The following is a 25602-nucleotide window of genomic DNA, read 5'->3' as shown; positions in this document are numbered from 1 at the left end:
TCCTACAGCGCACTGCAACTTGATTAGATTGGTTGTGCACATGTGTGCTCGAGATGCGATTCCCTCCTATACGATTCCACATTGAACCATGCTCGCTTTCCACAGGAATCTGCAGCCCTTCAGTGGACACTGCCATTTGATCTGTGCAGAAAATGATTCACACAGTGGTGAGTGAAATCAGCAAAGAGGTCGCTCGCTCTCTCACCATCTCACATCTATAATTCAGCATTTGCCGCCCACCTCCTCCCCTTCCTTCTACCCGTTTCCTAGCGGCTGCCATGTGCACTCCTGCGTAGCGTCCTAGCAGCTGGCCGTCAGCCGTCTGTGAAGCGGCCGTCTGTATGTCTGCGTGCGGCGGCTGCACAGGTAAGGGCGGAAGCGCCGCTCGAGTGCCACTTGGCGTCAAGAGTTTGTGAGCTGTGAAATGGACGATTTGCTTTCTAACTTGCTGCATCGTTTACCTTCCTTTTCCTTGCAATCGGCTGCTTTATTTTTGGGGAAGGGAGCTGGAAATGGTGTTGCCATGGCAGCCTTTACGGAAGTAGAAATGGCAGCACGACAGGTATGCTAAGGAAGCATACCTTTTTTAGCGTCGGGGGTAAAGTTTGAACCCAGCAGATTGAAGCTCAATCACTCTCCTGTCTGTTTTGTTTCCTGCTCTATTGGATGTGCAGAAATGCATGTTGGCTCACTGCTCTGATTCAATATGAAACGTGTCCGGTCTAATACCTTCATATGTATCCCGGGCCACATGCGGCTAGATTGCAAGGGGGGCCGCCGTGCGAGGGCACACGAATGCATTTGATACACTGCGGCATGCAGTTCAGGAGTTGTTGTTGATTCTGCGCTGGGAGGCAGCGGCTGTGCTGCGAGTGTGAATGAGGCTGCGAAAGCAGGTTACACCAATAAGTTTCTATTTCAAGCCAGGCAGCCGACATGCGGCGGCGCCAGTGTCATCACAGCTGGAAGAAATTCCTTTTCAGGATGTTCGAAACGGGAAAAGGGCTGCCAGAAGAACTTTGCATTTAAAGCCGTCACCTTTTTTAGAACTCTCAGCTAATAACTGAAAAAGTCACTTGTTTGCGTTCTCTGTTTAGGACACAGATATTATTTTGTCCCAATTTCCCACTCATCTCTATTGACCATTATCAACCTTTCTCTGCATCATCTTGAGAAGTTTGCCACCCTGTTTTCTCTCCCCTGCAATTTAGCTGAAAATCAAATTACAATAAATTCTCACCAGGAACTATTTCTCACAAAGTGCTAGACAATCTGGTTGTGTTATTATTTAAGCTAACGCTAAATGGGATTCTGGTTGAAATTCCAAATAAGACAAAGCACTCACTATTATCCAACATTTTACTGGAAGCTGGCTGTGCCATTTACCTTGTGCCGGTCCTGCATTATAACTTTGGAAATATGCCGGCAGAAAATCTCAGTTTGCGTTGGGTGTAATAGGCAACCGCAACGTTAGGACTCAATTTCCCATGATTCCCATGACACGGGAGCACAGAGTAGTTCTAGTTATGATGCGAGAGAAACAAAACACACTTTTTAGTGATTCGATGTGGTTAAATTAGTCGTATGGGATCGCTATGACAACTGTGACCTGGCCCAAACAATTGACTTGCTGACTGGAAAAAAACGGGACACCGGGACGGGACCTGCATAAAAATGGGATAAAACAATTGGACTGGCGAAATACGCCGGGACTCGAGGCCCAATTTCGGGACTTACCCGGGTGACCTGGGTCGTTTGGTTACCCTATGATAGCTAAACGTTTTCTCTTGAAAACCGCTATGTAAATCTTTCGCTATTATGATTTGATAGTTCATTTCACTCATGTTTTTAGCGCTACCATAGCTCATCAAGTGAAAATGTTTCATTTATTGTTTTGAATGACTTGTGAGACATGCAAGTTATACAAACATTTACCACCAGTTGCTTCTCTGTTCTCTTCACCACTGGATAATCATTCAGGATAATCTTTACAGACATGCGATAATTAGATCCTTGCTGACTTTGATTGTAAATCGGGAATTGCGCTAATAACAGCCCGATTATCGGAGCATGTGAGTGTACCGTGCTAAATGCCAATACTTGTCTTTACCTGAGAAGCTGGAGGTTTCTCCAAGACACTTTTGGCTTGGACTTCCCATTGTCGTCCACGTATTTAGTCCTTGTCAACCCTCAAGCTTTGCTGGTGTCATTGCATTTTTCAACTGGACCAGCGCACATTTACACAATCTTGGCCGGCACAGGTGGCATGCAACCCAGTTTCGCTTCTGAAAGCCAGCCAACGGCCGCCACAACTGCGCTGCTGAACAAAACCAAAGTAGGACAAAGAAAGTCAAATAAAACAAAGTATCTTTTAAGCGTGCGGCTCAAACTATTCACATCAAAGAGGATGGAAAGTAGTCATCTACATTTGAGGCCATGGAATCAAAACGAGGCAGAAGTGCAGGAGATCATCGCAGTCCCAAACCTTTTGGCGACGGCTGCTTCTCATCTGCGCTTTTGATACATCCTTGCGGCTCGGCCCATATTGCTGTCGATTAAAACCGCCTGCAGCAACAATCACGCAGCTGCTCCCCGACGCGGGAATACAATAAGCCTAATGGTGGCGGTGCTGTGTGCGCCAATGATATAGGGCTCCTTTTATCCCGAAGCTTGGACTGGAACAAAAAGCCAAATACGAACATTTGGATTGTGTGTATATATATATATATATATATATATATACTGTGCATGTAAGTAGTGCTTTGCCACCATCTTGTGGCTTTTTTTTTTGACACAACTATTTTGAAGTGAGTTGAGGAAGTAGCACTTTTCTGCCATCTTTAAGTTGAAGTGAAACCGTTGACACGCAGCTAATGTTAGCATAGCAGCATCTAGCCAAGTTTAAGTTCAGATGTGAACGTTACGCGTGTTTATCATTTCCCTTTGCCGAAGGAAGTGTGTGTAAAAGTTCCGCCGACTTTCCATTGTGTCATGTGTCGCTCTTCACAGGGACAAATCGACCTTTAATATTTGCAGCCTCTGGCTCTGTTTGGCTTGATTTCATTGATCGCCATGGATTGGTCCGGCGTAGCGCCGCTCCTGGACTGTGTTTACCTTGATAAATGGCTCCGCTGGGTAAACACAAACGTCTGCTATCTGTTTCCCACTTCAACCAGTCCATACTAATCTGCGTGTCTGCTTGTCTGCTTGGGAGCTGATAAGATACCGCAAAGATACGCCTTGCCAAAAGTATTGTGGGTCATTTTCAACCATTTCTTGGCTTTCTGCTTCCTGCCTCTTTTCGACTATTTGTGTGCTATTAAGCAGCTGAGCCTTCTTGGGATTTGATGGAAAACAAAGGCTTGAATGGACGATGAGCTCGGTGCAGTCTTCTATTACGATCGTCGTCCCCCAAGAGTCGCAGTGGCTTAACCCTCGGCTCCCCCGGCTCCCCATTCCATCACAGAACGGGCAAATATTTGAAGTGCTGTGAGTTTACTCCAATTCGAATGAGAGCAGAGGAGTGCGACTTAGAGCGTCATGACAACCAACAAGTCACAGATGATAAAAAAAAAAGGTGTTAGGCCTGTGAATAATCCCCCACGTTGCTAGCATGAAAAAGCAGCCAAGAATGTGACAGCGGCACGGTCACATTTCGCATTCAAGAAAACTTGAGAAATCGACGACTGTATCCGAATGCTACTCAAAGTCAAAATGTTGCAACTTGCAGATTCAAATTACTTTGACATCAAGCAGAATCCTCGTTATTTTATTGATAATAGAAATATAATAAGTCAAGTTTATTGATATAGCTCTGAATCACACAAGAGTCTCAAAGGGCTTCACATGCCCACAGTTGACAAATATCAACGACATCCCCTGATCAAATCACACATTTCACATTTCTGACATCTCCAGACTCGGACCAATTAGTGCAGCTAAGAGTTCAAAGCAAACACGGTGAAGCAGCATTTAGGTGTTATGCTATTTATTTGGTCTTAACCCATTTTTTATGCACCCGCCACGACACCAGAGCAAGCTGCAAAAATTCTGTCTGCATGCGTGGCTGAGGTTAGCCTGTGGCTCAATCAAAATCACTTGGTCCTTAACCTCACAAAGACAGTCACTATGCGCTTCTCTGTAAAAACAAGAAACAAATCCCGGAACAACATTTTAAAGTAGTAGTCGTCATTTAAGGTTTGACAAGCACATCAAAAAAATATCTAAAACAATACAAAGGAGCTTAAATTGTTTTCAACTCATTCGCCAGTACATCCCTACTCAGGCTGCCCTGCTGTGTACATGCACGGGATGATTTTGACTAAGATCCTGACATGGAGCCCAGGCTGCTCCTTCTGCCATACAGCGAATTGGCTCACTTTACAATCAAGCAATAACAATTATGGACAGAAAACCAATACGTTTCCATCACTGTCACATTCTTAGAAAACGTAACTTGCTAAGTTTGAACAGCTTTAGTAATTTGTGTTTTCTTAAGTTGTTCTCTAAATGTTTCCATAAGCATGCTCGCGAACCGCTTAGGACATTTATCCAGAGACCAAATATGAACAGTAGAATAACACAAGGAACATTGACCCAGAATGCCCCCCCCCCCCCCTCCAAGTGCAGGACTTCATTTGGTCAGTCAGCTTTTTCATATCAGAGCAGTAAACTCTGGAATTGATTTATTTATTATAATTGATTTGATTATTTTTAGGGGTGCCTTTGTTTGATGTGTTTTAGATTGTGTATTAAGTGCAAAAGCTCAACCAGGGGATGTATGCTCAACATCAGCTGCTCGCTCTGCTTAGTGTCTATGTCTGATTGCATTGTCCTTGTTAAATAAACTAATACAATGAACTTATAAAAACGTTCTATTTGAAATATTACCATGCTCCCGAAAATGTATTTATAATTTTTTTGTTTTTTTTTTAATGCCAGAGCATACAGAAGGATTTGATGCCGCTTCTGACCTGAAGAGTTCGCTTAAAGCAATAGTAGTTATTACAAAAAATTACCAGCAGGTGGCAGCAGAGTATAAGAGATCAACCAGGGCCATGTTGCAAAAAGCTCATTTCCCCAGTGTTTTCAACAGATTTGTGAATAATGATGAAACTTTCCCTGATGAAAGAAGAGCCTCTAATCTTTCTTTTGGTAGGCTCCATGTTTTTATAGCAATAGAACACAATACTCTGGGCCTTGCAAAATCAGTCAAAATCCAGTAAAACAGTTGGGAGCAAAGGGGGTTGCTTCAGTGAAAATGGCTGCCAGTGAGTGAGTTAAAAAGCGCATTTTCTGACAAAAGAGAAAATGGGATGGTACATGTTACTCCACCTTGTCAAATGTAAAAGTTGAAGATTTTCTTACATCCGCCGCTGCCACTTGAAATGCGAGCGCGGTGACCCCAAAGTCTCCCCGCGTAATTGCCGTTTGCTCTGCAGTCTCAACTTCTTTCGCCGGCGTGAGAAATTGCATTATCCGGCATCAGGAGAGTTTGTCAGCACTCTTGCCAGCAGCGGCGACGCAGCACTTTTTAGTCAGCTATCAGTCTTGTACACAAGAAAAACAAGCGGCGCAGCGTGACAGTGTCACGCAGCAGCAATTAGGCTAATGGCGTCACGGTGTTCTACATAATAGCCCGTGCCAAAAAAAGGGGCAAACATGAGCTTTGGAACGCCACCAAATGCCAACCATCCAAACAGCACTTGAAGTGACAGTTTTTTTATTTGGTTTTGTTTTGCTGCTCTTTGAGTAATGCTCAGTGTCCCAAAGTCAAGTGGCCGATAAATAGCGCGACCAAAAGAAATCCAACAAGATTCCGAGTGGAGTCACTTGGATTGATCTCTGGAGGAGAAAATTCAGGTTAACAATACATTCCTTTATCTGGTTCTGCTTTATTTTATTTTATTTTATTTTATTTGCATTTTGAACGTTGGTGCTAATTGGTGTCACAAGGAACCATTTTTGGTAACCTGAAATTGAACACTCAAAAAACAGTTAGGTCAAAAGTAACCCAATTATGGATCAAAAATGGACCGATCCACTTTATGGGTTAATTTGACCCAACTTTCTGGGTTGTTTTATACATGACCTTTTTTTATTTTTTTTTATTTACCCAAGTAAAGGATCTGGCCAATATTTATGAGTTGTTTTACACTATAAAACCAATTTCTTGACTGAAAGTTAGGTCAAATTGACCCAAGTAGAGGATTGGTCCATTTTTGACCCAAAGTTGGGTTATTTTTGACCCAAATGTTTTTAGAGTGAAGATTGAAGGGATGCCTTGTAAGACAAACATAACTATTCATTATGTAATGTATTTAAAATAATAGTAGGGGTGTCAGGCAATTACAATTTTTTATCGTAATTAATTGCATGACTTCAATAGCTAATTCAAAATGTATTGCAAATCTGTTCTAAATGTTCCAGATGGCATAATTGCATTTGCAAGACGTTAAGAGCTATCTAATCTTTAACATGAAGTAACTTGTTAAATTCTGCACATTTTTTCAATTATAAAATACAACTTGACCCCAGTCTCCACAAATATATGCATTATTATTACATTAATTGCGAAGAAAAAAATGTGTGTTGTTAAAATAAACTTTAAATTAACTCAAAATTAACGCACTAATTTTGACACCCAATTTTGTTTATATGCTACCTATACAAATAATAACATATGAATAAATAATAATAAATACTATAATAAGTAGCCTGTGAAAGGTTTTCACAGTCACTCACGTTTCAACTAAATGAAATCGTTACTCTCCCATTTTGTCTCTTGCTAACTGCCATCTGAACTCTTTCAAAAAGTAATACACTGATCAACTAGTATGGACTTGAAATAATAAAGCCATTAATAACTTGGTTTGGACCCTGTTGGGAGGCAGGTTTTTGCTTTAAGTGACTCGGACAGCCTCAAGTCCTTTCATCATTTACCTTGCGCAAGTACAACTCGCCTGAATTTGCTGCTACAAATCAGCCCCCGAACGGCCTTGAGCGGGCGGCGGCCGATGCAAATTCAGCCGACGCGGCGACGGCGCAATCTGCGGCCGTGACCCACTCTCTGCTCGGCCAATGGGAAGGCCAGCTGAGGCCTGATGATTAATGGTTATGATTACCTGCTCTGAAAGTGTGCTTTTCTGGGCCATCACTTTCACACTTCGGACTTCAACCGTGAGGGGGTGGGGGTGGGGGGCTAGGGGGGGGGGGGGCGGTTCGGTTCACCCAGCAACAAAAAGCTGTACAAAAATCCCCAGCATGTTTGTGCTTCATCAGACTTTCTATCTGTGGAACCGGTCGCTGAGAAAACTCTCTTTTTTCATATGATCACATTTGAGTTATTCACTGTTTTTGTGTTCAGGACAAACATTTAGTCTTTCTTTCACAATTTTTTTTTCTTTCGTTTGCTGATGTGGCAGTCAATAATTTGCAGATTTTCAGTACTCCCAGCAGGGCTCGGTCGCAACGCGCCCGAGTCACGGAAGTTCCCCGTACTGAAATTGTTATCAAGGTAGTATCTTGACCAGTGCTTCTTAACCTGGGTTCAATCGGACCCCAGCGGTTTGTTGAGTCAGCCTCGGGTTCGCCCAAGGTCAAGACACACACGTGACTAATGATTTGTGACGACTTGGCCATCATTGGCTGCAGGTGATCACAATACATTGTTTGGCCTATCGGTGCTGCAGGGAATTTGGTGCACTCAGTAGTCGACTTGTGACTGTTGTGATGGTCCGTCGTGTGATTTCTTTATGATTGTAATCCCATCATACTCATTACGTCGTGCAAAAAGAAAAAAGTGATCGGACGAATAGGAACTAGCTTTGTTGTTGCGCAGTGTTCCGTTGTGGGGTTTCGTTGCATCTGCTGTTGTTGTTTAGTAACTCCAACAAGGTTAAGAACCACGATTCAACTATTGTACTTTATGTTATACTTATGATTTAATCAATTGATACAGGCGATTATAAACATTTGAAAGGGTGCATCAATTACTTACTGTAGACGCAGTTTACAGGGAGGGCCAGGTGGTGAACAAACAAATCGATAATGTCTTTACAATGAGCTTTTATTTGCAAGGGAAGGGTGGGCGGGACTGACTCCGCTGCTGCCTTCTGTTGATTGTTACTCGCTGAAAGTCAACGTCAATATTGGCCCGAAGAGCTCGTACGTCTGACAGCACTTGAAACTCTGGCCCCGTCTTATTGACTCGCTCGCTCGCTGCAGTGTACACATAAAGTATGAACCCAATTTAACGCGCTCAAGGATACCGCAAGCCGGGAGTCGCGAATGGCCGACTACCCGACTACCTTGCAGTGTAAACGCCCACAAAAAGGAAACAAAATGGAGGGGAACTTTTACACATGGAACCTTCATTTTGTGATGTTGGATTTTTCAAAAGAAATGAGCAAAAAGTAAACTTCATTTGAGCCAGCATTAAGTTTGTTCTGCATGTACTGTATATATATTTTTTATATTCTGTTTGGCTTTTCGTGATTTTGAATGTTAAGAGAAGAAAAAGACTGACTGGTGATTTTAGTGCTTTTATTTTGGTAGGCAACTGCTTCACATACCAACACCCAAAATAAAAATATTGGACAATTTTCTGAATGCGGACATCATTTTTGTGAGAAATAATACTAAAAGCTCAAATAACTTTTGGACCTGGAAGTGTTACTATACGTGATCTTTTATAAAGATAACAACAACAACAAAAAACGGTTCAGCCATCATCAAAAGGATTGATTTGGAATCATTTGGCTTTTTCTAAAAGTGAATCGGAAAGGATGACGGCAGTAAAAGTGAGCAGAATATCCAAGTGTTGTGTCTCAAAAACCACGTTCAGCACTCTTATTGGTTTTATTTTGTCAGGTCGCTACTTCCTGTTTTTGTTTACTATAAGTCTTGACGGGATATTTGCGAATGTGGGAGAGTCCGAATTGAATGAAGATGAAGACTCCTACATGAGCCTCTTTTGCTAGCTAGCCGGTTGGCTAGTTAGCTCCCGTGAGAAAAGGTACATCGTTTCATGTTTACATTTGTTATGTATTTCACTTTGACCGTTATTTTCCACATTTAATTGACGTCCATTTAAATGCATTTCGGGGAAAAAATAACAATGAAACCCTAAGCATTCTCCCCAAAATGCTGATAGAACATTGGGGCGAAAAAACACGCCCCCACCAAAAATGCACAAAATTAATTATTGCGAAATATGTTTTACTTTCCACACTGGGTTAATGATGTCATTGATCGATCGGCAAATTATGAGATTACAGCCCATCATCAATTTTGCATAAAATGCTAAATATCTGCCGATCTGATCCAGCTGATCACATCTGTGTCTCAGGAAGTCACAAAACGTGAAATGATCGCACTTCTAACGTACAACTTGAGTTGATAGTGTGTCTGACGCGGGTTAAAAATAAGAAAGGATGCTTGAAAAGAAAACTAACTTGCATTGCAAGATGAGAAAATGAGAGTAAAATTAAGACGGGAGGTTGAATTTGAAGTGACGAGGCCGTGAAAGGAAAAGACGACGAGTTCTTTAAATGCAAACACGGTGAAAATGTCTTTGGCTCCGACGGGTTCTTTAAGGACACCTCCAAACAAATGTGCGCACTGCGCCGACTACTTTCCCTTCAGGGATGAATAAAGTCTTATTCTATCTAATCTTGGGTGGCGGAGACGGGGCGAAGATTTCTTGGCGCCGATGTAAATGTAAGAGGGGCGCCGATAATGCATTGGCGCTGTCACTGTGATAAAGTCACAAAAACACAAATGCCGCCAAATGGCTTCATTGGCAGCGCGGCAGCAAATGGACACAAGCGGGCTTTGAGTACACGCCGCCGCCGCCGCGTCTTACTTGGACTCTTCCCAACCTAATCATCGCACTCACTTCCAATCACGGCGTGCAAATTTTCACCTGGATTTGCATGAAGGCTGCGAGCTTCGTGCCACAACGCATTCACCCGACAAAAGATGGAGGCCGGACTAAAAACAAGAGCAGAAACTTGCTGAAAAATTCGTTTGAAGGACATATTAGTGATTACAATGACGCTTCCTGGAAAAGATGGGATGGATACGTTTAAATCATTTGTGACATGTTAAGATGCAAATTTGCACCGTATTGAACTGCTTGATGGAAACAAAGGTCAACATTCACAAACGCATTGCCACAGTGCCAATCAAAATCAGGGTTTATAATCGTTGTGGATTGTTCATTACTGTTAGTTTTGATTTCGTTTTGACTTTTGTTTATTCAATTCAGTTAGTTTTAGCTCATTTTTAAAGCAAATTCGTTTTTTTGTTTTTTTAAGGTTTTAATAGGGCTTGGTATTGATTCTAACTTCCTCAATCTATTCGGTTTTGATTTTTTTCCGATTCGATTAAATTCAATCAGATATCGATTACTTATGGCACATACATTTTTCTTAAATGTCAAGAACATGAAACATAACTGGTCGCAGTAACTGGTCACATGATTTCGTTTATTCATGAAAGTTAAATGTCATTAAATTTCAAGAAAACAAAAAAATATTTATATATTTCCTAAAAAGTTATGGAATAATTGATTCATGGTTTTATGAATCGATATCGGGTTTGAAAAGCAAAATTGATTTGATATCGATTATTAGTTTTTTTCCATAGTCAGATTGTGTTTTTGTGTCGATGCGAGGTTTTGTCCATCCAAGGTAAATAGAGCTCATTGTGAACCCAAACTTCTTTGTGTCATCAACCCAGTGTTGGACCTCATTAGACGTGACTCCGCCCCTTTGGCATGGCTCTCCATCTTGCCACTCAAAGGCCAGAGTGTTGGAAAAGGTGAGTGTGACATTTGGCCCTGATGATTTAATTGAGCCTTTTTGTGCACTAAATAGCAAAGCGGGTTGTTGACGCTGCGTGGGATCGCTCCCTCATTGAGTTGTCACGGCGGCGTTCTCACCACTTAGCAAGTGAGCGAGCGAGCGCTCGCACAAGGCCATCCATCCGTCAGCTATATTTGGATTTTGTAAGCGAGTGCCACGTTCGCCGGATATCTGCACTTTTATGACTACGGGTGTCATAGATTAAACCATTAAAAGTGGCGTTAATTACGCCGCGGTGTTAAAGTGCTAAATGCTGCGCTAATCTTCTATTGGCTTGTTTTGGCTCGTGAGGCAGATTGGAAGTTAGACCTTCATCCATCACCGAGTGTGAGCCTGAAAGCAGCCCAGGTTCTGGCGGTGAGACTTGTAAAAGTCCAAAGAAAGTAAAAAAAATAAAAATAATAAAGTAATATAAAAAATAGTTCCTGGCGAGGTGGCAGGCAGGCGATGATCAACAACCTTATCAAAGCATGCAGCGACACGGCGGCCATTGTACGCTGCTTAAAATCTCACTTACGGCACCCTGAACATCTTTCAAGGCGCCGGCTTGCCCTTCTCTTCGCGTGTACGAAACGCGGTGACAAACGAGACAGACGACAATACTATCGTAAACAGGCGAGCGGGTTCATTTTGGCCTGGAATGATCCGGCTGGGCGGGACTTTTCCCCGATGGTCCGAATGCCCCTGGTTTTCACAGAATATAAAACAAAGTGATTTGATGAGGGCTAATAATAATGATAATGCAGTCTGATGAACGTCATCAAATTCTTCCAGGTAATCAACACTCATTTATTTGGCGGGACAAATGCAGCAAGATGTGGCGAGCTGCGATCGATGGCACCTTTTTTCCAAGGCGGCAACTCGGCTTCAGCGACGGTGCGAACACACTCTGGAGGAAGTTGCTAACGCTACTTAAAAGTAAATTAAACATGGGCACGAGTAATTGAAATGACGGAGGTGCTGTCGGCGAGTTTGCTGTACTTTGTAATTTGAGCCTTTTTACGGTACGTCTCATGGCTCCTCGGCTGCTTTGGAAATGAATTGAATGTGACGCGAGCGCTTGGCCGCCGCCATTAAACGTGTCCACCGAGGTAATAAAAGCAACGGGGCCGGCTGACAAATCCTCGGCGCTAACGTGGAAACATCCAAAGTGCTCCCGCTAAATCTTTGATGAGGGCCGTGGTCTTGTCGGAACATCAGGGCAAATCAGTCGGGTCACGTGACTCGGCGTTGCCGCGTCCGATGACGGGCCTTCGCTTTGAGGCTTTTTCTCAGGTAGAATTTTTTTTTTGAGGTTCATTAAAAGCGCTTACGCCGCCTTGAGGGAAATCAAGAGCGATGGTGTCGGGGGGCCTTTACATTAATGCACTCTGGCCGGATATGAGTAAAACAATCAGTGCGGCTTTATGACTAATAAAGTGGGAAATAGTTAAGCTCTTGAGGGGCCGTCGTTGACCTGAGAAAATGATTCAAATGGACAAACGCTGCCTGTGAAGGACTCTTGAGTCTTGCGCTGGACTTAAGTTGAAATGTCAGCGAGCATAAGCTCAAATTAAACGGCGCAAAGACTCACCTCGCCAAGCAAACATCTCATTAAACGTTTTTTTTTTTTTAAAGCTGTTTTGCCTGAGATCCTGCAGGAAATAAGCCTTTGAATCGCGGTAGTTCAACATTAAATATTGGTTTGATATATTATTATTAATTAAAGGCAACGCTCGGCTTTGTCTGGCGCATTTAGCACGAGTCGGCCGGCCTCGTGAATATTTGATGAGAATTTATTGAAATGGCTCTGCTCTCTTCTTGTTATATTTGTTATTTAACCTCGAAAGCCCCGTGGCCACCAGCTTGCGCTTTAAATCTCCTGTGTGGAAAAAGCACGGCAAAGTAAAGGACACACTGTGGAACTTGTTCAGATGCCAGATTTAGGTTTTTTTTTGTAGTTTTTTTGTTTTGCTGCTACACGAGTCAAGCTGCAAATGGAAATTTCAAGTAAAAAGCCAGAACACAATCAAACCAAGCATATAAACATGCTTGTCAAGTTGAAGTTGAAGCATGCTGAGACATCATTTGGCAAATTTTCCATGCAGGGAACAAAGCGTAAACTGTGAAAAGAATTGTGAAGACCGCCTTTGTTTGGATTGTTGTTACTTTAAACGGATGCTGTCTTTGATTTTTGTTACTTTTATTTAGTTATACTTCACGAAGCACATTTTTGGGCCTGAACAATTCTTATTTCTTATTATCATCTTCGACACTTGAATCAATCAACACTTAAAGGTCAACTCAAGTCAAACTCATGTCTTTATGTTCATTTAACTCATTCATTGCCAGACATTTTCAGACCCTCCTTTATTCTAACATTTGGGGGAAAAATACATGTAAAATAAGTACCTAGAATATATGGAGGACCAAAAGTGCCTAAATTAAATACATGAATACACCATTAAATAATTAAATAAATGTGTCATGAAATAATTAAATTATCAGCATGTGTTAAGCTAAATTAAAAACTAAGCAATAGTTCCCTAAAGGTTTCTTATTGTATATAAAGTTTTTCAAAATGTCAACAATTTCTTAATTTATTTTATTTGTTTATTTTTAAAAATACAAAGTGTAGGGAGTTCCCAGTGTTAGCATCATTTTTTATGAAGTGGAAATTTGAATGAATCCATAAAGTATGAATTCATAAGTTCCCTGTATCTTACTGAGCAACAAATGCATGCGAATGAAGCTAATTTGGGGTTTTCGTCGATCTTTGCGAACAGTGAAAAATGCTGTGAATATGTTCGAAAAGTCTTTGCCGCAAGTACAAAGTGTCTGTGAACATCTTACAAATCCTGATGAAAAACCTACATTTGCTACGTTTGCTTGCATTCACCGCTCAGTGAGATCCCAGCATTTATTGGCTTTCAGATTTGTAAAAAAGGCCGATGCCAATATTTGTCAAAATACCAAATAATCGGCCCGGCCGAAAATCGGTCTATCCATGTTTATTATCTCATGGCAGAGTTTGCCGTATCAATCTGCTTCTGATTTGCTGAGTGCGCATCCTTCTCAGCTTTTTCGGCATTATTTACTTCCCGCCAGAAAGGCCTCATCTCTAATCCGGCTAGCCAAGCCTCGCCGGTGCCTGCAACTATTCAATTCCCCTCATCGTGAGAAGAGCGGGCGCCGCCAAAGATGCCTGGCATGACGAGGGCGCCGGGCTGCGGAGAGGCGACGCGTGCGCCAGCCAGGCGCCGGCTTCCGCGGTATCCGGCGGCCATTGGAGAAATGGCTGAGCTGGCACACAAACAGCCGCTCGGTTCATTCGTTGTGACGCGCTCGGGCTCCGACCTAACGTGCACTCGTGAAGGAAGACTTTGATGTTCCGCTGCTGAATATTCATCGGGCAATCGCGTACAGTAAACATGGAGTCGCTCGGCTTTGATGTCGCTGGATGATTAAACAGCAAAAAACGGACCCCCGCCAAGGCGCGCCTGTTTTCCTGCTGGCACTGCTAACATGCACGACTCACAAACAATTAGGGAATTTCAGCTTACACTTTACAGGTGGAATTCATTTGTCTTCTCTACACCTTCTCAAAAAAACGTTTTCACATCTTATAAGGAGCTGAATGGCAACATTTACAACAGAAGTTTGGATGGACATTTAAGCATAAACTTGGGCATCATGAGAAAAAATGCTGAACAGAAATCAAGCACTGCACACATAATAATAATAAAAGTCATAAACATTACAAATAAACAAGGTTTACTTATTTAGTTTTCAAACATATTGGTGTAATGAAGACCAAATGCAAACACTTTTTCCCACTTGCACATGCAAGTCAATGCACTCTGGCATTATGGGAAAAAATGCAACATATTTAGCCTACAAGTACGTTCAAACGTACATACAAATATGTTTAAAAGGTAAATGAGGTTTTAACCTACGCATGTGCATACCACATGGCATTGTGGGAAAAATGCCGAATAATAAGGATTCATAAAAATTGTGAGGAAACAATGTTTGCTTACTTAAGTTTTGAATATATTGATATATTGTAATGTGCTTACTTGCGCATTATGGGAAAGATGGGAACGTTTTTAGCAATTAGCCACTAACTCGTTCACTCCAAGTCATTTTCACTGAAGCAACCCCCTTCACTCCGGGGCTGTTGTACTGGATTTTCACTGATTTTGCAAGGTCCACAGAATATTCTGTTCTATTGCTATAAAAACATGGAACCAAAAGATAGAGTAGAGTCTCGTCGTTCATCAGGATTTTTTATTTTTATTTCTATCTGTTTCCATTTTGCAGCAATTAGCATTAGAATTGAGCTAAGTTTCATCATTATTCACAAACCTGTTGAAAACACTTTCAAAAAGAGCTTGTTGCAACATGGCCCTGGTTGATCTCTTACACTCTGCTGCCACCTGCTGGCATGAAGCGACCTCTTCATGTCAGAAGTTGTATCAAAGCTCTAGCAACAAAAAAAACGTAAAAATTATATAAGTACGTTTTTGGGAGTGAAAGACAATTTATTACAAAACGTATTTATACGTTTTTGGGTTTGAATGAGTTAAATACGCTCAAAAACGTTTGAACGTAGATGTATGCAAATATGTTCAAATGTATTTTGTGTATTTTTTTTATGTATATGTGTTCCCCCCCCCCCCCAAGAAAAAAATCTTTGTCAGACCACTTTCACCTCTGTCCAAAACCCTTTAAATTCATTTTAATTTCACACTGGCGATAATTGATCTTCCATAGAATTCAGAAGAGCAGCTTGACGCCGCAAGATAATTAGCAGTATGGCGACAGCAGCGCAATTGTCTGGCGTGAAGCACTTATTGGACCGCGACAATTGCTTTTAAACACAGCAGGGACGGACGGACGGACAATGTGGGCGGGCGCTAAGCTACATACGCAGTTGTGTAAAGTGCATCTACCTGCTTGCATGTCAGCTTGCGCTAGCATGTTCGTCACGCTGATGCTAGCTGAAGAGCCTCACGGGAGGGCGGCTTGTTTGCACGGAATCATTTAGCTGCTGAATGTGCTCAACTAAGTGACATGCGAGATGTAAGCTGTTGATTATTGCTGCAGGTGCAAAGTCACAGGTTGGCTTCTACCCCGAGAAAATTGGCTTGAGCGGGATGTGCGGCGGTGGCTTTGAGGCTGGTTTTTCAACGTTTATGATTTTTGCCATAATTATCATGTAAAGAAACTCGCAATTTCTACCTGTTGAAAAATAGTCTGTGCTGCTTTTATCTGTCCTGTATTGACTTCCTCCACACGCAAATGGTCATTACAGACCATAATGACAAGCGACAAATCACTACGATAAAATATTTACAAGTCGGCTCGGAATATCTGCACAAAAATTCCCAAGGCCGCAACATCCATCAGTCTTTGTTTGCGGGAAACGTTCTTTATGTCTGTTTGTTGTTTGCTTGATAAAGAAGCAGCCGGCGCCCGCTCGCGTCTCGCCGGCATTTGTTCCTTTACAACGAGTGAAATCGAATCAAGAGAGACGCTTGGCAAAAATCTCCAAATGTGATGCAACCGTTTCGCAAGGGCAGCGCAAATTTCATTATGTCTGCCTGATGAGGAGATTTAAGACAATCCTCACATGACCTTCATCGCACTAATGAAGGTCACTGCTGGACCATCCTCAAGCTAATAAATGCTATAGAAACAAACACTTGAGACAAAACAACAAACAAAACGGAAAGCAAAATATAAATCCACTACTTTGCACTTGATGTGATGCATGTAGCTTGTTAAGAGAACGCCATTTTAGGAATAACACTCAAAATATATACAATACACATGGCACTACTTTTTTTCATAAATGAAGCTCCTCTACCAATTTTAACATCGTTCCTTGTCACCAATATGCCTTGAGATGGCGGCAAAGCAGTACTTTTGTCCAAATTAAGCTGCTCAACTGATCTCAACAAAGTACTTTGGAATACACAACATTCCAGCAAAGCAATACTTTTATCGCTTATGCCTGAGTACAAAATGAGTTAATTAGGTGAGTATGATGATCAATAATATATTTTCTATGCATCCTTTTTTTTTTTTGCAAGGAAGGAATCTCATCTCGCTGGAGACGTAATGAGCTTCTGCTTATGTTGGGTCTAATTTAGCCAATTTTGTACATGATTTTTTGCAACGTGGCTGTTGAAAGGACTAAAAGTGATCAATCAATAAGGTCCACATTAATGTTGCATTTTTAAGTTGGTGTAAATGTCGACGGCCGACGTCTTGAGTGTGTGTTAAAGCGCCTCTCTCAACATTCACACCGCTGACCTTGAAGCAGCTGGCGAGAGGAAAATGTTTATGATTAAGTGCCGACAAAATGAAGACGCGCTTCAATGCGGTCTGACTGAGAGCTGTGATTAACTTTCACCCCTCCTGCACCCGCTCAGATGATTTCAATATGAATGATTGTGCGCGCGGCGCTCGCCGCTCGCCAGATCTCAACACTGCGCGACTTTTAATTGATCGTCTCAACTTTATGGGACATCATCATTTTTAGCCACTTTTCCAGGCCCCGGGATCGATTCTTTCCTTTTTGTTGTTGTTTATCTCAATGGAGGGAGGTGAAGCCATGGTGACAGCATGTCAATTCCTGGCCAATCAATGCTTGGCTGAGGGCCGCCGGCCTTTGCATTACATTAGCATCGTAATGCTCGCTTGACCCTGCCGTAAGAGCAGGAGACCAACGGCGCCGTAATGAATGATTTACTCTTGGAAGATCACATATCATAAGCGCTGGGAGGTCATGATGCGGCGTCTAAACATGTCCTGCATCAACTGTCCACAAAAGCGGCGCAAACATATCACGCAAACGTCACCGTGCGCGTGGCGGCTGTGCATCAAAGTGACAGTTTTGTTTGTGATAAAAAGAAACGCCACTTCTGAGGATTGAAGCAAGAAAAAAAACACGCTCTCTCTCTCTCTCTCTCTCTCTCTATATATATATATATATACATATATATATATATATATATATATATATGATTTCAACTTGTCTGTGATGAAATTGTGATAGCAAAAGGACGTGGCGGACGACAACATTGGTGTGCTGTCAGGATGATGTTTAAGCACGGGCGGACTGACTAAGTGAAGTACTTAATTTATGTATGGCAAAATCCCAAACGTCTGAACTCCTGCCAGGCGAGATATCCCCGCGGATGTAAAATTGGGATCTGCCGCTTAGAGAAGTGTCAGGAAGCCTCGCTGGGCCGCCACGCCACATCTTGCTAATATCAGCCGTCACGCGGCGGCACGAACATGGCCGCGAGGAGACTCCTGCCTGGGCAAGGTGCGAAAGGACGAGAATGAGCATGAGTTTGCGCGAGGACGCTTTGACGCCGTCATACATTTTGCTGATGGATGGAGTTTAAGGGACGTTTGCTTAACATGAGGCAGGACAGAATGGCAGAGTAATGGTTAGCATGTCTTCCTAGCAGTTCTCCAATTAGCATGCTTCCTCCTATTTTTTCAAACACGTCAGCTTCATTCAAGACAACATTTCTTCCATAGGGTCATCAGTACCCACGACCCGCTCTTGGGGACGAGAACCAACACAAGGGCAGGCCAAAATCTTTCGGACCCTCCACATCCTGGTCACTACCTCTTCCGGATTCTTCTCTCAGGTTGGCGCTATCAAACTATTCGCACTAAAACCAGCAGACGTTCCAATAGCGTTCCCTAAACATTTGAATCTAAATTCCATAGTGGCTAGTGCTGTCACTATTGTATATTTTTAGAATTGATTAATCTATGGATTATTCAACCGATTAATCGACTAATCAGATTCATTTGAATTTTACATTAAAATGCATTACAAAAGCATTTCCCTCCCTAATTACTGTTTATTAACCAGCGATTGGTGTTTATTTCATACTTCATATTCGTATAGTGATTTAAAAAAAGGGGGGATTGATGTTTAATATTACCGGTTTAGTCGTTGTCTTATTTTGGCTAAACATAGAAGATAATCAGTCTTCTTTCATGAAGGACTACAGAAATCAGTCAACAATTATTGTTGATATGCTGACATCAAAGGATTTGGACAATTTTCAATAAAAAAAAATGGCTCCAAATGATTACTCGACCATTAAAATAGTTATCGATTAATTTAATAATCCATTTTTCTTGAAAGAAAAAAGAAAGAAAACAATTATAATCGATTACTTATCGATTAAGTTTGACAGCTCTAATAGTGGCACTTTGCAAATGTTTGCAAGACTCTCTATACTTATGTGCCTTTTTTGTCTTAGTTGCTTGTGATTGCAATAATAGTACAGCTCATACAACCCTAGACAAATTCCTTGCGCCTTTTTCCACACTTGGCCTATAAAGATGATGTTGAATGTTAGTGAATGCTTGTTTGTGTATACGTGAACTGCGATTGCCGCGCATCCAATCCAAGGTGCGCCGCAGTTCTCCGACAGCTACAGCCGTTTGAAAGCGCTGTACAGTATAAATACAGATGACTTGACTTGACTTGCTGAGAGTGAACTGAGATCAAACCCGTCTCAGCCGAATGCCTGAATATAGTCCTTTGTCGTTCGTGCTCAGAGATCATTTACAATACGTCCTTGATTGACTTTGTGGTTTTGGATGGTGAGCTCCAATTTTCGGGGAATAAAAGATTTTTCCTGGAAGGAATTCCAATAACTCCTTCAATGTCTTTTGTCCCAACATCGCGCGCTTTAGTGCTAAGTGCGAGTTCTGGTGTCACTGTAAACCGGAATGACTGGAGGATCGATCCCCCCCCCCCCTTCCAACCTTCACAAATCAATGAATACTTCTCCGTCTCGTCGCGGCAGACGAAGCAGACCCGCTTGAAGAAACCTCCGCATTGAACCCCTGTCATTACCTATAAGACACGAACCGACTCACTTTCGGCCATTAGACCGCCTTTATCAGAAGAATACAGTCAGGAGATGTCTGGAACGTGGAAGGTCCACATGCTAGCTTAGGACAAGTCGTAGGACTCGTAACAAGACAACGCTCTTCAACATAGATTACTGACTTGTATGCATCGTTCCTTTTTGTCTGGCAGCGACTATACCCGAACTTGTTACGAACGTACGCTGACCCCGTAGAAAAGTTAGAATGACGGTAAATACGTGGACGACATCTCATTGTGGTGACTTTGACCTTGCAGTGGCTCGTCATCAAAAGTAAAGCAAGTCCCTGCGGCAAAGTCGCTAATGAAGCAAGTCAGGCGAATGCTAATGAAACACCCTTTTTTTTTTTGGTCTATCACAAGATCTCAAATAACACACCAGCAGCGTCAAAGAATGCAGGAGGTAAATTCAATGATATGCAATACGTCTGTGTTTAAAACCAGTGGCATTAAAAGTGCTGTGAGGAATTCAAAATGAATAAAAATAACATTTCATAGCGATCACGTCGCTGTCCAATTATTAATTAATTACGGTTTAAGGTCATGATACTTACAAGTCTTGCTATGATTTGAAACAGGGAAACATACGTTGTTTGAATCAGGAAAAGCTTCTTAACTGGATTCATTCTTTGACACGGAGTCCTGCCATCAAAGTGCACTTTATTGTGGTAAACTCAGTTTTAATAGCTGGTCTAATTTTTATGATCCGAGCGAGCCGGCGGCAAATGACACTCGTGTGATGCCGTGGATTCATTTGCCTAACAACGAGACGAGCGCATTCATAAAATGTTTTTGCTCATCCATCCTAATAAGCGACGAGCACAAATGCAAACAGGGGGGGGGGGGGGGGGGGGTTGTCATGGTTTCCTGCGCCGTGACACGCAAACAACATTGCATCATTTGACTATTTTCAAATGTGCCTGCCTATTTATTTGTATTATTATTTTTGGGAAGTCGCCGCCGCCGCCGCGACGAAGGCATTCGTCAGATTGCCATCTGGCTGGCGGCTTGCTTCGGAAATGAAAGGAAAAAAACAAGAACAAGATCTGCCGCTTGAAAAGATGCTCGGCGGTAAATACCTTCTGTCTTTGTGGACCTGTGAGCGCCAGCAAAGTGGAGTTTTTGTTTCTTTCTGGGGCTGCGATATGAGCAATTCAGTGTTTATTTTGTGGGCTTGAGGACGTTAAATCAGGACCGTGTCCACACGGGGCGAAAGCCAATAGATCAGAGAATTCCCAAAACAAAAGAAAGCTGGCTTGAATCATGGACGTTCCGTTGATTAAAAGAGCCTCGCCATGTATCACGCACGGCAGCTATTTAAAAGCTCATCATGAAATACGAGGCCGAGGGAGGTCATTTGGACAAGATGGAGGGTGGCAGGGGTGGTCTTCATTAGAGCAAACGAGGACATCTAATTGTCTCCATGCAATTGACTCCCCGCAGTTAATTGACTGATTTGTCCACTGCTTTGATGAAGATGCGAGACGCTCGGTGTAAAGGGGGCGTGTTGACCAGGCTGCTCTTGATTGTTCTGATCGGGAGGCGTGTTTGGCTCATTCAGGCTGCTTTTGAAAAGGATTGCTATTGAGTTTTACCGAGACCAAGCGGGTCTTAACCACCGCTTAAGTAGATTTAACCGACCGCTAACCCTAACGGCACTGTTAACTCTAACCGGCTGTTAACCGGCTGTTAAAGTTAACTTAACCTAGGAACCGTCGCTAACTTTTTAACATTGTGGTTAACTCTGTGTTTGTGGCTAATGCTGCCTTCAGGATGCCCGTTGAGCGCAAGAAAAAGAGAGTCCCAACATTTGGTGGGAGGTGATTCCAAAGCGAGGTTACCTGGAATGTTTCTTGTTTGCTTTCACGTCAATAATCAAACAGACAACAACACTGTGAGTAGCGGCTAATTATTTACGTTTAAAACAGTAATTACAAATATTATTCATCATTACAAGTATTAGATAAAAAATACTCACATTCGAAGTATGTAAATACAAAAGCAAGACAAATAAAAGCAATTCTATCAAAAATATTACAGAGAAATACAAATCAGTCAAAAATACTATTTCGTTAGACCAAAATGAGAAACAAAATTAAACAAAAACATGCAATATTCTTTGCTCCCAAAATTTGGGCAAAAATACAAAATTATGACACAAAATATTCACTGACAATACACACAGTAGAAAAAAGCAAATTATAATGAACAAAAAAAAAATCACAACGTTTGTTTAGTTGGTCGTTTGGATAGCATCCATTCCTTTCGCTGACGTAAACAAACAGAAGAATTGTGGGATGGCGCGGTTAACTTTAACAGTGCCGTCAACTAACAGCGTGACGAACCATGTTTTGAGCAACAGTGGTTAAAATAACCGAGAATTGAACAACCGGGCCCAGGACGCGAGCGGTTGCAAATGGTCAACACAATTCACAGGCTCGTCTGAACAGCCCCGACAGGCTCGTCGTGGGGGGGGGGGGCCTGGTGGCTGAATCTACAATTTGGTATCCATACCAGCTATTCCCTGCACCGGGATCAATTGCAAGAGCAAAATATCGATATTACAAGTATTCTATGACAAATGGTAGAACATGTACCAGGAGCGGATGGACTGCAATAAAAAATTTTGTCATACATTGTCAGTACAGAGCAACAAAGTTCACAATGACAAGCCGTCCAAGAGACATAAAAACAATGACCAACAAAAGGAGATAGAACACAGGAGCCTGACAGCTCGCCAAACCGTGCCCCAATTTTCTTAGATGAAAAGAAAAACATTGTCGGTTGATGATTAGAATATTCGTTAAGGTGAAATGTTGATGTCCTGATGCGGGTTGGAGTCATCCGGTCTTTCTTTTGAAACATTTCTTCCGCTTTATCAATCATGAGCAGGATTCCAGACTGTGGGGGAGGTTTGAGGCTCGTATTAATTTCGTGAAGTCGTTGAGGCTAACTCAATCTAACATAATTACAGTTCAAGATATCTTTAATTCACCTCAATTCAAGATATCTACCTGTCCCTTATCAGATATCTTCAGTGAAGTTTGAAGTCGATGAGTTCAGGTTCTTTTTATGCGCCTCAGCCAGTGTTAATTATTATTTTTTGTATGACAAAAGAAGTGCCTGTGCAAGTTATCGGATTTTATAATAGCGACAATTGCAGGCCAAAATTGAAGGTGGACCAGCACACAGCAAGTACTTCAGTGTTTTAAAAGACTTTTTACTGATTCTATTCTCTTGTGCTAAGTGGCTTTGACACTAGCCAGCGGTTATGCTGCGAAATATAACAAAACCACACACCGGGTTTTCCATTCAAGGCGCTGACTTGAAAGTGAGCCAATTGTGTGCCAAGCAGCGACGACAAGAAGTCATGGACAAGCAGCGCAAACTTGTTTTCTCTGCTTTGGCGGACATTTACAGTCGACATCGACATCACGCCGAGATACGACACACGCACACACAATAAGTCGAGTTTTCACCTTCGTATTAAATGAAGCCCTGATTCCAAGGCGATGTAATGAGGACAATTTACTAGATTGAATGATTGCCTTCAACGTGAAATCAAGGTCTTAGAGTTGAAAATCGCAAATTGGAATCACTAACTTGGGCTTGAAGTCCTAATCACAAACATGAAACAAATATTTGTAGGAGTGTAACAAAAGCAAATTTGAATGAGAAAATCGTTTTTGATTTGAAATGGAACCGAATCAAATCGTTCCAATTTGAAATGTATCGAGATGCGTATTGAAACAGTACTGACAAGTTCTTTCAAATCTGTGTAAGAAGTCATTGTGCAATATTGAATTGAATCGTAATCCCACCGAATCGAATCGAATCATCCCACTTTCTATCTTTGAATCGTTTTGCACGCCACGTATCGAAAACCGTATGGAATCATCTTTTGTGGAGAGATGCACACCCATGCTAATTTGAAACGCAAACCCTAACTTGAAATCTAAACTCAGCACTGAAACCGTTAACCTGGTCTTGAAACCCTAATTTGACTCACTAAACCTTCGCTTGAAACCCAAACTCGTCCTTTTAGCCCAAGCTTGAAACCCTAAATTGAATTTCTTACCTTTTATTTGAATGCTTAACACTTTTGAAATTCAAATCTTGAAACTCTGTCCTGAATTTCAAAACCCTGCACCCAGAACTCTGACTTCAAACCCTCCGTTTGATACCGTGACTCGACCAATTAAAACCAGGATGACAACGTTGCGTGCGTTTGGGGCCCGAGCGGTTGTTCGGACTGGCAATTAAATTGGAGCACTTGGAAGCCTCCAGAGTCTGTTTCACACAAACAGACGGTGAAATTAAAAATGATGATTTGCAAATTAATCATCCTCATAGTGAGCGCACGTACGAGGAGACCAGCGGCTAGCTATTAGAAATGAGAAAATCTCCTTTAGTGGCCTGGCTCATCTTGTCGGGCGTAACATCAAAACCACACACACACACCCACACACACACACGCTGTGGGAGTGGAGGTAAAAACTAAGTAGTGTTGCCGGGGGTAAAGATTACAATGACAAAGGAGAGCGTCTGCGAGTGCACAGCGCGGAGATGGAGATGCTAATAAAAGCTCTCTGGTGGATACAATGAAGACAAACAAATAAATAAATAAAGTGAGGCGAGCGGCGGCATTTTAGCGGCAGGATGCAGGACACATTAGCGGCCGAGTGCGCAGATTAAAGTTTGGCTCCAGGGGGTCAAATGAAGCATTATGGCCGCTCGCTTGACTTTCAACAAGCCCCCTTTGGCATACAGTCACTGACTTAGCGCTAAATGGTCCAAATTCGCATTCTAACTGAGCTATTTTTTTCTTATTCCGCTTTTTAATCATGACCAGAAGCAAAGGGGGGTCGCTTCACTGAAAATGGCTGCGAGTCAATGAGTTAATCACAAAAAGCTGACATTTTAACAAGGATGTGTACACTTTTTATAGCCATTGTATCTACTGATCGATCAATCAATCAATCAATCAGAACCTGGTAGGAAATTTGTAGGCGGGCTTGAAGCAGTGAGGCAAAATCGCGATAGTGAGATTTGATACTCTTTTTTTGAAACCCTAACCTTAGAGTGAAATCCAGATGTTGGCTTCAAATCCTCATTTGAAACGCTAACGTGTCGAAATAGATTCGGAAGTCTTGTCCAGCCTCTTATTGATGAATACATTGATCCAGAGGAGCGTCTGCATACTTTAATAGCTCCAAATTGGCTTGAGTAGACTATCAAGCGTATTTGTCCGCCGTCTGTAACTGACGCCGCTCTCGACGCCTTTTATTCATTTTCTAATCAATGCTCGCTCCTCAGCAATGAAGCGCGTTGCTTCTACCTGCGGGCAAAAGAAGGCAACTAAATACACAACGATCACCTAAACACACACTCACACACATGCCGTAGTCACGTTGGCAAAACGTCTCTGAGGATGAGCAGACGCTCAGACGTCTCGTGACACAAAATGGAAGCCAGTTGGCAAAAAAACACACGCAAAAAAACGCTTTCAGCGCATCCGTGAAGATGTCGGTCGCTTTAGGCGTTTCCCCAAAAATGGTCTCCGCAGAGCGGAGTGCGATTTTCGTCGTCTTCTTCTTCTTCTCCAGCCGGGAAGTAAGCAAAGAAAGCAGGAAGAACAAGGAAGAGGAAATCTCCTCCAGATCCTGAAACATATGGAAGGGAAAAAATGTGAACACGAGCTCCTTTGCGTCCCTCGCCGTCATGTTTATATAATAGAAGCTCGCTACGCGCGTGATTCTTTTGCTCTCATCTGAAAACATCCACGTTTGTACGCCTTTTAAGATCAATGAGAGGCTCTTA

The 25602-nt window shown here is 42.2% G+C and overlaps 1 protein-coding gene across 5 annotated transcripts in view; it reads left to right on the top strand.

The window, feature by feature from the left end:
- Nucleotides 1-25602, top strand: part of LOC147156152 (cadherin-18) — a 149918-nt gene that overhangs the window by 16806 nt on the left and 107510 nt on the right. The window contains exons 3-6 of one of the 5 annotated variants that reach the window (XM_086065563.1): nt 106-167; nt 271-366; nt 10744-10824; nt 18408-18520. The gene's annotated coding sequence lies outside the window, so the exon portion shown is untranslated. The remainder of the gene's footprint in view (nt 1-105; nt 168-270; nt 367-10743; nt 10825-18407; nt 18521-25602) is intronic. The other 4 variants (XM_086065564.1, XM_086065562.1, XM_086065565.1 and 1 more) reach the window with 4 other exon arrangements.

This window comes from Leptonotus elevatus, chromosome 21, assembly GCF_054856555.1.
Source record: "Leptonotus elevatus isolate MCC_2025b chromosome 21, RoL_Lele_1.0, whole genome shotgun sequence".
NCBI lineage: Eukaryota > Metazoa > Chordata > Actinopteri > Syngnathiformes > Syngnathidae > Leptonotus > Leptonotus elevatus.
Note: the sequence above shows the minus strand (reverse complement) of the source record. Positions and strands in the feature narration are given on the sequence as shown.